The sequence below is a fragment of the Protopterus annectens genome, chromosome 12.part0, assembly GCF_019279795.1.
Source record: "Protopterus annectens isolate FY-2018-M chromosome 12.part0, PAN1.0, whole genome shotgun sequence".
NCBI classification, from domain to species: Eukaryota; Metazoa; Chordata; order Ceratodontiformes; family Protopteridae; genus Protopterus; species Protopterus annectens.
Genome location: NC_056746.1, coordinates 1,309,806,508 through 1,309,819,485, shown reverse-complemented (window position 1 = coordinate 1,309,819,485; position 12,978 = coordinate 1,309,806,508). Strand labels below are relative to the sequence as shown.

At 38.6% G+C, this 12,978-nt stretch overlaps 1 protein-coding gene across 1 annotated transcript in view; it reads left to right on the top strand.

Moving 5' to 3' along the window:
• The window catches only part of LOC122817164 (DNA (cytosine-5)-methyltransferase 3B-like), a 1,566,941-nt gene that overhangs the window by 763,196 nt on the left and 790,767 nt on the right, over window positions 1–12,978 (top strand). The gene's annotated exons all lie outside the window — the stretch shown is intronic.

The window sequence follows — 12,978 nt, the reverse complement described above, 5'->3', positions numbered from 1 at the left end:
GCACTGCCCTTTGGCTTATCTACTGCGCCCAGGGTCTTTACAAAGTGCCTGGCACCGGTAATTGCATTTTGCAGACAAAGAAGTATTCAAATATATCCTTACTTGGACGACTGTCTCATTCAAGCAGAGAACGAGGACACTCTTCTACGACACCTGGCATTTGTGAAAAGTCTTCTAACATGCCTAGGGTACACAATAAACGAAAAGAAATCACAACTGATACCCTCTCAAAAAATAACATTCCTGGGTGCAAGCTTGAATACAACTGCCCAGATGGCTTACCTCACGCCAGACAAACAAAGGCAACTGACTACTTACTTCAAACTGATGGCAACGAAAACCCAGTCTTCTGCAAGACAAATTCTGCAGGCTCTGGGCTTCATGGCATCCTGCATCGTACTAATTCCATATGCAAGACTGCATATGAGGAAACTTCAATGGTACCTAAAAAGTTTATGAAGTCAGCATTCACACAGTCTGGAAACAATGATTCCTCTCATTCCCTGCCTGCAACAGGAGTTTCTATGGTGGGCAAAGGCCTGTCACCAAAACATGGGACGGCCCTTTATTCTCCCCCCAGCCAGCCAAACCTTAACAACAGACGCATCAGGTTATGCCTGGAGGGCCCACATGGCAGGAAGATGCATTCAGGGCATATGGGCACCAAATCAAATGCATCTACATATCAACCAGAAAGAGATGCTAGCTGTTCAAAATGCCCTAACAGCCTTCAAGGACTTACTTCATCCAGGACAACTACTGATAAAGACGGACAACACTACAGTCATGTGGTATATAAACAAGGGGGCACACACTCATACCCCTTTTGCAGATTAGCCATGGCACTGTGGGACACAGCTTTGACCTACCAAATACATCTTCAAGCTAAATTCCTGCCAGGAAAACAAAACACTCTGACAGACGATTTAAGCAGAAACCTTATGGATCCTCACGAGTGGAAACTAAATCCACAAGTCTTCAGCATGATTTATTTATTTATTTATATTTGTTGACCGGGAGTGTCCGACTGGATGTAGGTCCATTTTCAGCGGAGGCCCTGGGAGAAAAGCTCCACAGTTAAAATAAACAGGCAGTAGTTACATTGGATTACATAGCGATTAACAATTTACATAGCAATTACTTACAACATATTTACAGATGAAGAACATAGTACATCAGTAGACAACTAGAATCTATTTGTGAAGTACATAACAGACATTAACAAATGTTACAATAAGAAGTTCCTGCTGTATAATAAGTACTAGGCTTATGAGCATCTGAGCTTGCTATAATCAAGGTAGTTCGTGGAGTGGAAAGAAAGCTAGTGGTTGGATGGGGTGGGTGATATCAGAGTGGGAGTTGCAAGGGCATAGCCAGCATGTTTTGAGGTGCACTTTTAGTAAAGTTTTGAAGTGGGTGCATGATGGTATGAAGGTAATTGTGGTTATGATAACAGAGAAATGGGGGAGCCCAGACATAGATCTATTTGCCTCTCCTCAAAATTATCAACTGAAAAGATTCTGCACAAGGACTTATCACCGACAAGCATGGAAAGTGGACGCCCTATCCTTCAGTTGGAAAAACCTATCAGTTTACACCTTTCCTCCTCTGCCTCTTCTACCCAAGGTCCTCCTAAAATTCAGACAAGAGAAGCCAAAGATGATATTAATTGCCCCGGACAGGCCCCACCAGTACTGGTACCCAATCCTAAGGAACTTGTCTCAATACCCAGCTTGGACCTTGCCTCAAAAACCACAACTACTGTCCCAGCAAAACAATCAGATCCTGCACAATCAACTACAGACTCTGAACCTGGCAGCATGGCTAATCCTGTAATCATACAAACGACACCTCTCAGTAAAGCTGTGATGGATGTCATTTTGGAAGCCAGAAGGCCTAGTACTAGAAAATCTTATGCTGACAAATGGAAGAGATTCTGTGCTTGGAATCAAGCACAAGGAACTGATACAGCAGAATCACATATTCCTCAGATATTACAATACTTAACTGAGATGCTTGACAAAGGCCTATCTTTCTCATCAATCAAAATCCATGCCACTGCCATTTTGGCTCTTTACAATACAGACCCACCAATCTTTTCTCATCCTTTACTAAAGCAGTATCTTAGAGGAGCCAAAAATGTAAGGTCTCCTAGAAGATCACCCTTACCTGCATGGGACCTCAATTGTGTGTTGGAAAATCTCACCCTGCCTCCATTTGAACCAGCTGCTACCACTGATATAAAGTTCTTATCATGGAAGACAGCTCTGTTGCTAGCAATTACTTCAGCAACAAGAGTTTCAGAGCTACAGGCCCTCATGGCTGTAGAGCCTTTTATCATATTTTATCCAGACAGGGTGTCTCTGAGGACAAATCCTACTTTTATGCCTAAGGTAATTTCCAGTGTGGCACTTACCAAACAATTCATCTGCCAACATTTTATCCAAATCCGCAGAGCAAAGGGGAGAGAATTCTGCATTCCTTGGACGTACACAGACAGCTAAGATTCTACTTGAGCAGGACTAAAGCTCTAAGAAAAACTGAGCAATTACTAGTTTCACATGCTGCAGGATCAGAAGGAAAGGCTATTTCAAAGCAGACAATTTCAAAGTGGATAAGCCATTGCATCCGTTTCTGCTACTTACACCATGGCAAACCTGTGCCCAAGGGCATTAGATCTCACTCCACCAGGGATGCAGCTACTTCAGCAGCCTTTCTCAGAGGAGTACCAACCAAGGACATTCTAGATGCTGCTACTTGGAGTTCTGTTCACACCTTTACAAAGCATTACCATTTGCCTCTCTACTCTAAGTTCAGGGCAGGCTTTGCCACTGCAGTGCTGCAGGGCCTTATAGCCTCACCTAATGCTGTTTAGCTCCAGCCTCCCAACCATAGCTTTGGGATTCTACCCAAATGTAATGACTGCAACAGTGAAACACGAAGAACGTAGTACAGCTGTGTACACTTACCATAAATGTGGATGTTCGAGTGTATTCACCGTTGCAGTCCAGGTTACCCTCCTGCCATCCCCCTGTCATTCTACAGTTTATCTTTCCTTCTCTGTCTTCTACAACCTATGTGGTGTATTTGCTTGTAGATGAAGGTAAACTTTATATTGATGCATGTATGTATATATATATATATATATATATATATATATATTCATAATATTGCTACCTTTTTGGGGGCTCCTGACATCGGGGGCAAGAAAAACAAAAGAAAATGGCGTCGGCTGCATGTTTTATACCCCTGACGTCATGGAAGAGAAGACAGCAACCGACGCAGGACCCAAGACTTTGGAATTCAGGCCGACTGAGGGCAACCTGCCAGCAGATTACCCAAATGTAATGACTGCAACAGTGAATACACTCAAACATCTACGTTTATGGTAAGTGTACACAACTGTACTTTTAAGGGAAGACAGGTATTGAAAGAGCTATGTAATGTTTGGCTGACAGTGACTGTATAGATTATAAGTTATGTGTAATATTTCCAGCTGAAAATATGTCAGTGTGGTTTGTTTTCATTTATATAAATATATGACTGCCTATGTCATGTTATAATTCAATAAATATGTTTCTTGTTTAAAAAAAAAAAATTACCAAAGATGAACAGAGATTTAAAACCCTTCCAGCTTCTCATCTCAGTAATATTTGGATGTACAACTGTGACACCACTAAAGTATTTCCATTCCTTACTAAGCCATCTGTGCATAAGCCTTGTTGTACAGCTCTTCTCTGTGTAACTTTTGAACCGATAAACCAATTTAAGCTGTAATCAGTTATTTTCCCTTGCTACACTTACTACTAATTTGTATCAATACTTGATTTACAAGTTTTCTTCCTGTGTCACATATAAGTATATACTGTAATTTCTTGTGCTACTATGTTTAGGACTGTGCTGTATGTTTTCATTGAAGTATGCCTTATGTGTTATTTAAATGCATAACATTTACTGTAACTTGTAACAGCAGTAAACAGAATCTCCGTAGTAAAGATAAAATATGTTTAATCCATGGAAGAACAGAATAAGCGCTTTCGCGTAGGATCACCTACGCTTCTTCAGATATAAAAACATATGAAAACTCTCCCTATTTTATATCAAATAAGGCGGGAAGAGTGAATAAATTAACAAACAATCATTCAATCAATCAATTAGTTATTTAAATTGTAAAACCTTAGCAACAGTTAATATCGCTATATCAACAGCATCCTGAACATAAGCACAACTTGATCATAGCGTAGATAAATGAATCAATGTAAACATTGCTTTTCAAACACTATCCTTCATCATGATCACACTAAACTATTTGCAATAATTACTAGGTGCATAATGCTGTCAATTTCTTGATTTCATCATAAACAACAGTAAAGTGCGCATTGAAAATACGTGCATAAGGAATGTCAAATGTAAAATTGCGGCATGAACACTTTAAACCAAACATTTAATACTATCATTTTTGTAAATATAAAATTGTTGCACATGTATCAAATTGGAACAACCTTATGCCGAACCATATTCGTATAACAGATTACATCTAAAAAAGGAACTCTCCCTTCTCTTGTAACAATAAAAGCTGGATGATCATTGTTAAATGCCTGGACCCGGCGTAAATGATTCCGTCCAGGCAACCAATAGATCGACATTATTGCAGAACATAAATAGCCCTTCTGCACGTAAATAAATTTGCTATGAATATATTGTTGGCTTACTATATCCTGATTCTTGTGACTAAATAGACAACACATAGGCTTAAAATAAACAAATATGTATCATTTATTACAAAAAGTACCTGAAAAGCAACTTGCAGCCAATAATCCATTGAACAAAGTTACACTATTGCATAGAATAAGGTATGCAATAGGAACTGCTTATTTGGTGCAACTTCCTTTCGTACTAGTATTCTCAAAAAACGTTATTCACTGTGTTACAAATATGTGTCATTTATTACAAAAAGTACCTGAAAAGCAACTTGCAGCCAATAATCCATTAAACGAATTTACGCTATTGCATGGAGTAAGGTACGCAGTGGGAGTTGCTTATTTGGTGCAACTTCCTTTCGTACTAATCATCCCAAGAAACGTTATTCGCTGTGTTGCGTGACGATAAGTATATATAAATAGATAATATTCAACGAATTAAAATAGCTTGATCTAAATCAAAGTCTTGTGTCATATATATATACAACTAAAATATTGGATTATAATATATATCATATATCAGTAAATACTGGACAAATTAATTACCTCTATATATCAACAAAAGTGTGTATATAGAACATTGTTGTGACCTGTGACACATGCAGTTGTCCATATGTATCAACCAGAATCCCATATATATTGATACTAGCATAGGTCCTTACAGGTTCATGAACATAATTCACTAAAATACTATGTATAACAAACTATGATTATATAGACCTATGTAGTTACATTTAAAAAACAATAATAATAATGATAGTAATAATAGTAATTCACTAATGTAACATCTGAGATTCAGATGTCACATATCAATATAACTATGTATTTAAAAGACATAAATCTAACCATAGCTGATGTTAACATATATATCTAGCAGATGTGTCTTGCAAATAAAATATATAAATATGTACTTGTTATAGAGATGTGTAAGATATGTATATATGCCCATATCAATCTTAGCATATATATTGTTGTTATTAAAATATATGATTGAAAGAAAGGTCCTAGAAACTATTTGAAAGGACCATAATATTATAAACATTATTGCAATGTCGAAAAATATTTGTAAGCTTCAATAACATGATGAATCTCCATGTGTTAATGTATCTTCATTGGATGTGAATATCTTCATACAAAATGAATTTCCACACAATCATGGCTATTGGCCATTGTGAATAGGCCAAAAAAACCTTCTGTACTTCAACATTATCTCCCTTCAGCATGATGAGAACAGATTTGACCCTTAAAGATCATAAGGAATGAGAGATACATGTAATCAAGTGCATTTAGAGTATAGGTTTAATAGAGATGAAGTTATTTAGACCTGGATGTAAATGTGCCCCCATTTTCAAAATCCAGTTTAATTCAGCCTTAGCTACCCTGTTAGTTGCATCACCACCTCTTGGGTTCAAGGCCACTATCTCTAGTACTCGAAACTGAAAAAAAGAATGTGTCGGATGCTCTATCAGGTGCTTGGCCAGGGCATTATTATCATTGCCCTTCCTGATATCGTATAGATGGTTATAGATCATATCACTAAGTTTTCTTTTTGTAAGACCTATATAGAAGGCTGCACAGTTTGAGCAATGAGCAAGATATATAACATTCTTAGTGTCACAAGTGGCAGTGAACCTAGGCGAGAACTTATAACTCATGTGTGGATGAGAATATTCCTGAGTAGAGGTAATATATTTGCATCTGTTGCAATTGTTACATAGGTAAGTTCCTGGAGTCGTATTATTGGGAGCAGTATTGATAACCCCAGGTAGTGAGTCTTTACATAGAATCGTTTTTAGATTATTACAATTTCTATAAAGAAATTTTGGTCTTTCACCTATAATCTCCCTAGTCGCACTATCTATGGTTAGGATATTCCAATTACGTGTAACCACCCCTTGGATACATTTGACATCACTTGTATACTTAACGACATATCTCAGTGAATCCAATGAGTGTGTCTTAAAAGATGTCCTACTTGCATAGTGATGTTGAATATTAGATGTTACATAGGTCCCAGAATCCAATACCATGGATCTAATGTCCTTCACCATGCTGGAATTATACCCTCTATCTTTAAATAAAGATTCCATCAAATCAGCTTCTTTTTGTAATAAAGATTGTTCTTTACATAGTCTTTTTAGTCTCGTAAACTGACTTTTAATAATACCAAAAAAGACATGTCTAGGATGCATACTTTCATACTTAAGTATCGTATTCCTCCAAACTGATTTTCTGTATAGGGTAGATGTGACTCGTCCATTATCATTAATACTAAGTGTCACATCTAAAAAGGGGAGAGATACAGTTGAACTCTCTTGTGTGAATGTAAGAAATGAAGTGGTGGATTCTATATCTGACCAGAATAACTTAAAGTCTGTTTGCGTACCTTCCCAAATGATTATGATGTCATCTACAAAGCGTTTGTACATCCTGACTCTGTTGAACATAGTATGGGTAAATACATGATTTAACTCCCAGTCTAGAACCACTAAATTGGCGTATGAGTTAGCACAGGGTGTGCCCATGGCAACACCCCATTTCTGTAGGTAGCATTTCTCCCTGAATACAAAAATGTTATTACTCAATACCAAATCTAATAGTTGACAAATAAGTAAGTTTCTATCCTTGCTGTAAGTTGATTCTTTAGTAAGTATCTCATGAATAGATTGTATGCCTGCTTCATTGGGTATACAGGTAAATAAGTTTTCAACGTCCAAAGTAACAAAAAGATAATCATGTTGGTCAACATTAAGTGTTATATTTTCTATACAATCTAATAACTGATACGTATCTCTCAGTATAGAAGGAAATGATTCAACAATAGGTTTCAACAGATGTTCAATAAAGGCGGAGATATTATAGGTAGCCCAACCTTCCCCTGATACAATAGGTCTCACTGGTATTGGGGTTATGTTCTTGTGTATCTTGGGCAATCCCTTGATAATGGGTAGAACCAGATTTTCAACATAGAAAAATTCATAGATCTCCTTGCTTATCTGCCTACACATGACCAAGTCATATAAAGTATCATGTATATTATAAAACCAAAAGTGGGAAATGCAACCAAACTGAAACTGAGTCAAAAGGCAACCACGAAACGAAACAATCGCCACCAGGAAGTCAGCCAAAGCTCTTTATTCCAAAACCAAGCAGACAAGGCTGTCACCAGCCACAAAAAAACATGTAAACGCCTTAATCCTCTGATAACGGACAGTATGCGTTTTCGTCAGATTCTCGACTTCTTCAGACAATCAGTACATTCAATTAACACAGTATATATAACGTTGACCATCAATTGATTAATTGAAATTATTCGTGGCTGGATCCACAAGCATTGAAATAAGGTTTAGGCTGTCTGTGAAGGGAATTTTTCTGGCTTTCAATTCTACTTCCCATGACTCCTTAAGTAAAAGGTTGCGGAAGTTTTGATTAAATGGCCCACAGTAAGAAAGAAAACCAGTGGCGAGTAATACATCACCAACTAATCTCAGCTTAATAAGGTGTATACTCAAATTTCTCCAACCACAGAACAAAGATCTGGATTCCACTCGGCTGCAACACAGTTTTATTGGTACACAAGCGCTTTCACAAACAGCTTCTTCAGGTGTATACACCTAAGCTGAGATTAGTTGGTGATGTATTACTCGCCACTGGTTTTCTTTCTTACTGTGGGCCATTTAATCAAAACTTCCGCAACGTTTTACTTAAGGAGACATGGGAAGTAGAATTGAAAGCCAGAAAAATTCCCTTCACAGACAGCCTAAACCTTATTTCAATGCTTGTGGATCCAGCCACGAATAATTTCAATTAATCAATTGATGGTCAACGTTATATATACTGTGTTAATTGAATGTACTGATTGTCTGAAGAAGTCGAGAATCTGACAGCATACTGTCCGTTATCAGAGGATTAAGCGTTACATGTTTTTCGTGGCTGGTGACAGCCTTGTCTGCTTGGTTTTGGAATAAAGAGCTTTGGCTGACTTCCTGGTGGCGATTGTTTCATTTCGTGGTTGCCTTTTGACTCAGTATCATGTATATTATCTATAATATGATCAACATCTTTCGTATATATTTCTTTGTATGTATCTATATCAGTAAGCATGGAGAGCATGGTTGCTGTATAATCAAGGGTATTCATTACCACTACCCCACCGCCTTTATCAGCTGGTTTAACAGTTATGTCATTCCTATGTTTAAACTCATTCAATGCCTTGTTTTCAAGTAAGGTTAAATTATAATATGCGGACTTGTTTGCTTTAGAAGAGAAAAGCTTATAAAAATCATTTTCACAGAGCTTCAAAAAACACTTTACATGACCTGGCATATTCGGTGTAAAATTACTCTTGGATTTAAACTGAGATCTTTGGCTATCATAGATGTTAGTTTGTTGTTGATCTTTGAATAACAATTTTAAAGATAGTCTGCGACAAAAAAGTCTTAAGTCAATAAGTGTCTCACTCAAGACACCAGTGCAAGCTGGAATAAAGTTAAGACCTTTGCTTAGTAGACTAATTTCTGTATCATCCAAGTCAGCATCAGATACATTATACACCAAGTCAGTCAATGCCTTACTCTCCTTGTCTGTCCAAATCTCTCTCCTGATGGTTTTCTTTTTCGTGGGCCCCTGCTGTTGGATCACCCTCTGTTCTGAAAATTCTGCTTGACTGGATAAGGTAAAAAACGAGTACTGTCATTCATTGGAGCCTTGGGAATAGCTCCAAGTACAGAAGCAACATTTTTATCCAAGAGGGCTAGCTGGTTAGGTGGAGGGGTGTCAGTACCCATAGAATCAATAGAGTTAGTAATGCCAGTCTGTACTGCCAATGAAAATTCTCTATTTTCTAGTACCCTAGGTGTAGATGAAGGTGACATCTCAGGTAAAGGTGCAGTCAGTAAGTGATTATTTGTTACATTCATCGGTGCCACATAGTTGGCAGAAGAGGCAACTTCATTATTACTTGTATTATTGTATGTTCTAGGCCAAACAAAAATCTGACCACACTGAAAATCATTATGGTCTCTCATCAGTTTCTTTTGTTTAATCTGTTTAAGTCTAATGCTAAAAGCATTGACTTGCGTACAAATATTTTTCAATTTATTAATTCAAAAATCAGAACTGAAGCGCTCAATTAATTCTTTATAGGTTGCATCTGCTTTACTACAGAGTTCAATTCCCGTTGGCTGGAAATACTGAATTAGTAACTTCATGTATCTGAAGCCCAAGTCTATGTTTAAATCCTGCCATTGTTTGAGCAGAATTGGGTGGCTGTCTCCATATGAGGGCATGCAAAAAACGCGCATGCCCCTGGGTACCACCTTAAAATGTAGACAGGCTTCTAGGTGTAGCCTTTGCCACACCAGGCGTTGCAGTCTGTATAGATCATCTTCTAGTGATTTACTTAAGGTAAAAAATCATTTAAATTCTCACCATTAGTGGAGTCACTGACTGCTTCGTTTGCATTTCCAAAGTCCAGAGTCAATAAAGGGTTTACATCGTGATGTAAAATGCTCTCCCATGAGCTCGTTGTGTCCCTCGCCTCCGGTCTATAACGTAGTTCAATATCTGGTGTTTCCATCGTGGGTATGGAGCTGTGACAAACGATGAGGAAAACCAAAAACACAGGAAACAGCCCCAATACTAAATAGACTCACCGTCAAAAAATAGGAATAATGTAACAGCAGTAAATGGTAGTCTAACCACGATCAACGTATAACAATCCAAGTAACAGTCCAAATAAGCCACTCACAGAATCTCCGTAGTAAAGATAAAATATGTTTAATCCATGGAAGAACAGAATAAGCGCTTTCGCGTAGGATCACCTACGCTTCTTCAGATATAAAAACATATGAAAACTTTCCCTATTTTATATCAAATAAGGCGGGAAGAGTGAATAAATTAACAAACAATCATTCAATCAATCAATTAGTTATTTAAATTGTAAAACCTTAGCAACAGTTAATATCGCTATATCAACAGCATCCTGAACATAAGCACAACTTGATCATAGCGTAGATAAATGAATCAATATAAACATTGCTTTTCAAACACTATCCTTCACCATGATCACACTAAACTATTTGCAATAATTACTAGGTGCATAATGCTGTCAATTTCTTGATTTCATCATAAACAACAGTAAAGTGCGCATTGAAAATACGTGCATAAGGAATGTCAAATGTAAAATTGCGGTATATGTTTCTTGTTTAAAAAAAAAGAATTACCAAAGATGAACAGAGATTTAAAACCCTTCCAGCTTCTCATCTCAGTAATATTTGGATGTACAACTGTGACACCACTAAAGTATTTCCATTCCTTACTAAGCCATCTGTGTATAAGCCTTGCTGTACAGCTCTTCTCTGTGTAACTTTTGAACCGATAAACCAATTTAAGCTGTAATCGGTTATTTTCCCTTGCTACACTTACTACTAATTTGTATCAATACTTGATTTACAAGTTTTCTATCTGTGTCACATATAAGTATATACTGTAATTTCTTGTGCTACTCTGTTTAGGACTGTGCTGTATGTTTTCATTGAAGTATGCCTTATGTGTTATTTAAATGTATAACATTTACTGTAACTTGCTGATGTTCTTCATCTCACATTGCTGCAGTCCTTACACTTGGGTAGTCCGCTGTCCTCGGTCGGCCCGAATATCAAAGTATAAGGCTGACGTCGGTCAAGGCGCATTTGACTGACATCAGGACGTCAGGGTACAAATGCGCATGACCGACGTCATATCCTCAGTCTTTTTTGCCGCATGGTCCGATGCAGAAGCAGCGTTGCAAGTGCCGGTTGGCGTTCTGAAATTGTTCGATTTCGGAGTTTCAGACCGAATCAAAGTTGGCTAAGTACCCGGTTGGGGAATATTTTAGTTTTATCTTGCCTCAGTGATTTAGAGGATGTCAGAAAAAGTGAATAATTGTATTTCTTGTGGGAAACAGATACCGCATAGAGACTACCATACTTTGTGTATTCCTTGTTTAGGGCCTGAGCACGGCGTTGTTGGGTGTCGCTCTTGTGCTAGATTCAATAAGCGCACTATTAAGAGGAGATTAGATTGTGCCAGGTTAGTCTTGAAGCGGTGCAATTATAAAATGCCGTCGGATGCTCCGGCCGCTTCGAAGAAGCGCAAGGACAAAGCTGTTAAACCTAGGCTAGAGGAACCATCAGTACCGGACGTCGGTTCTTTAGAGGTGTCGGTGGAGCCGGTGGTTCCACCGGAGGTTTCTTTGGGTTCCCAGGGAGAGACTTTGTTGTTGCAGGATGTGGCCTCTCAGGAGGCAGGCCAGGCTGATGGGGCTTCTCAGGTTACTATTCTCCCCTCCCTGCCTAGGGTGGTTAGGCCCTCTCCTTCTGTTTCCAAGGCTTCTCCCAGGGGCAGGCCAGGTTTAGCTTCAGTTGGTGTTACCCCTAGTTCTTCAGGGACTGTGCCCAAGAAGCATATGCTTAAAATGGCAGAAGATTCGATTACTTTGATTAGGGTTCTATGCCCCTCCTGATAAGAGACCTAGGGTGGAGCCTGAGTTAGGGAGTTTTGAGCAGGCTTCAGATGTTTCAGAGTCTTGGCTGAAGACTTGCAGGAGTACTCTCCTTATTCTGATTCTGATGTGGATGATTCTACTCCTTCTGCTTCTCCTCCTGAGGATTTTTCTTTTCAGAAACTCTTCATTCCATGAGGGAGCATTTTAAGTGGGAAGGTCAGGACTTCTCTGATTCCAGGAAAAGGCTTAGGGAATTTTGTTTTACCCCAGCATAGGCCTTTGGCTATACCTCCTGTTTTGGATGTAGTGGAAGATGTTTTTACAGAGGCTTCTCTTAATCCTGATTCTTTGCCTCCTGCTCCTGTTAAACCGGATAGGTATTACAGGGTGCCTGAAGCTCATAAGTTTCTTTTAAGAGTCCTAGGGCAGACCCAGAAACTGTTAGCCAGGGGCCTAAAGGTGTTAAGGCTTCTGTTGTAAAGAATCCGGTTCCTGCAGACAAAGAGGCCAGGGCCTTGGATAGATGGGGAAAGAAAGTTTATACTTCTTCCACTCTTGCTATGAGGGCTTTGAATTGCCAGTTTCACATGTTGAAATACCAAAACTATCTCCTTTCACAATTGAAGTCTAAGGTTGATGCTCTGGCAGAAGGTATTGATTGTAAAGAGTTGCAAGATTTAGTACATGTTTCTGAACAGGTGGGTAAGCATTCTTTGCAATGTGGTTTTGATGCTGTACAGGCCTCGTCTAGGGTGGCTGCCACTGGGTCAGTTCTTCGCAGGCACGCCTGGC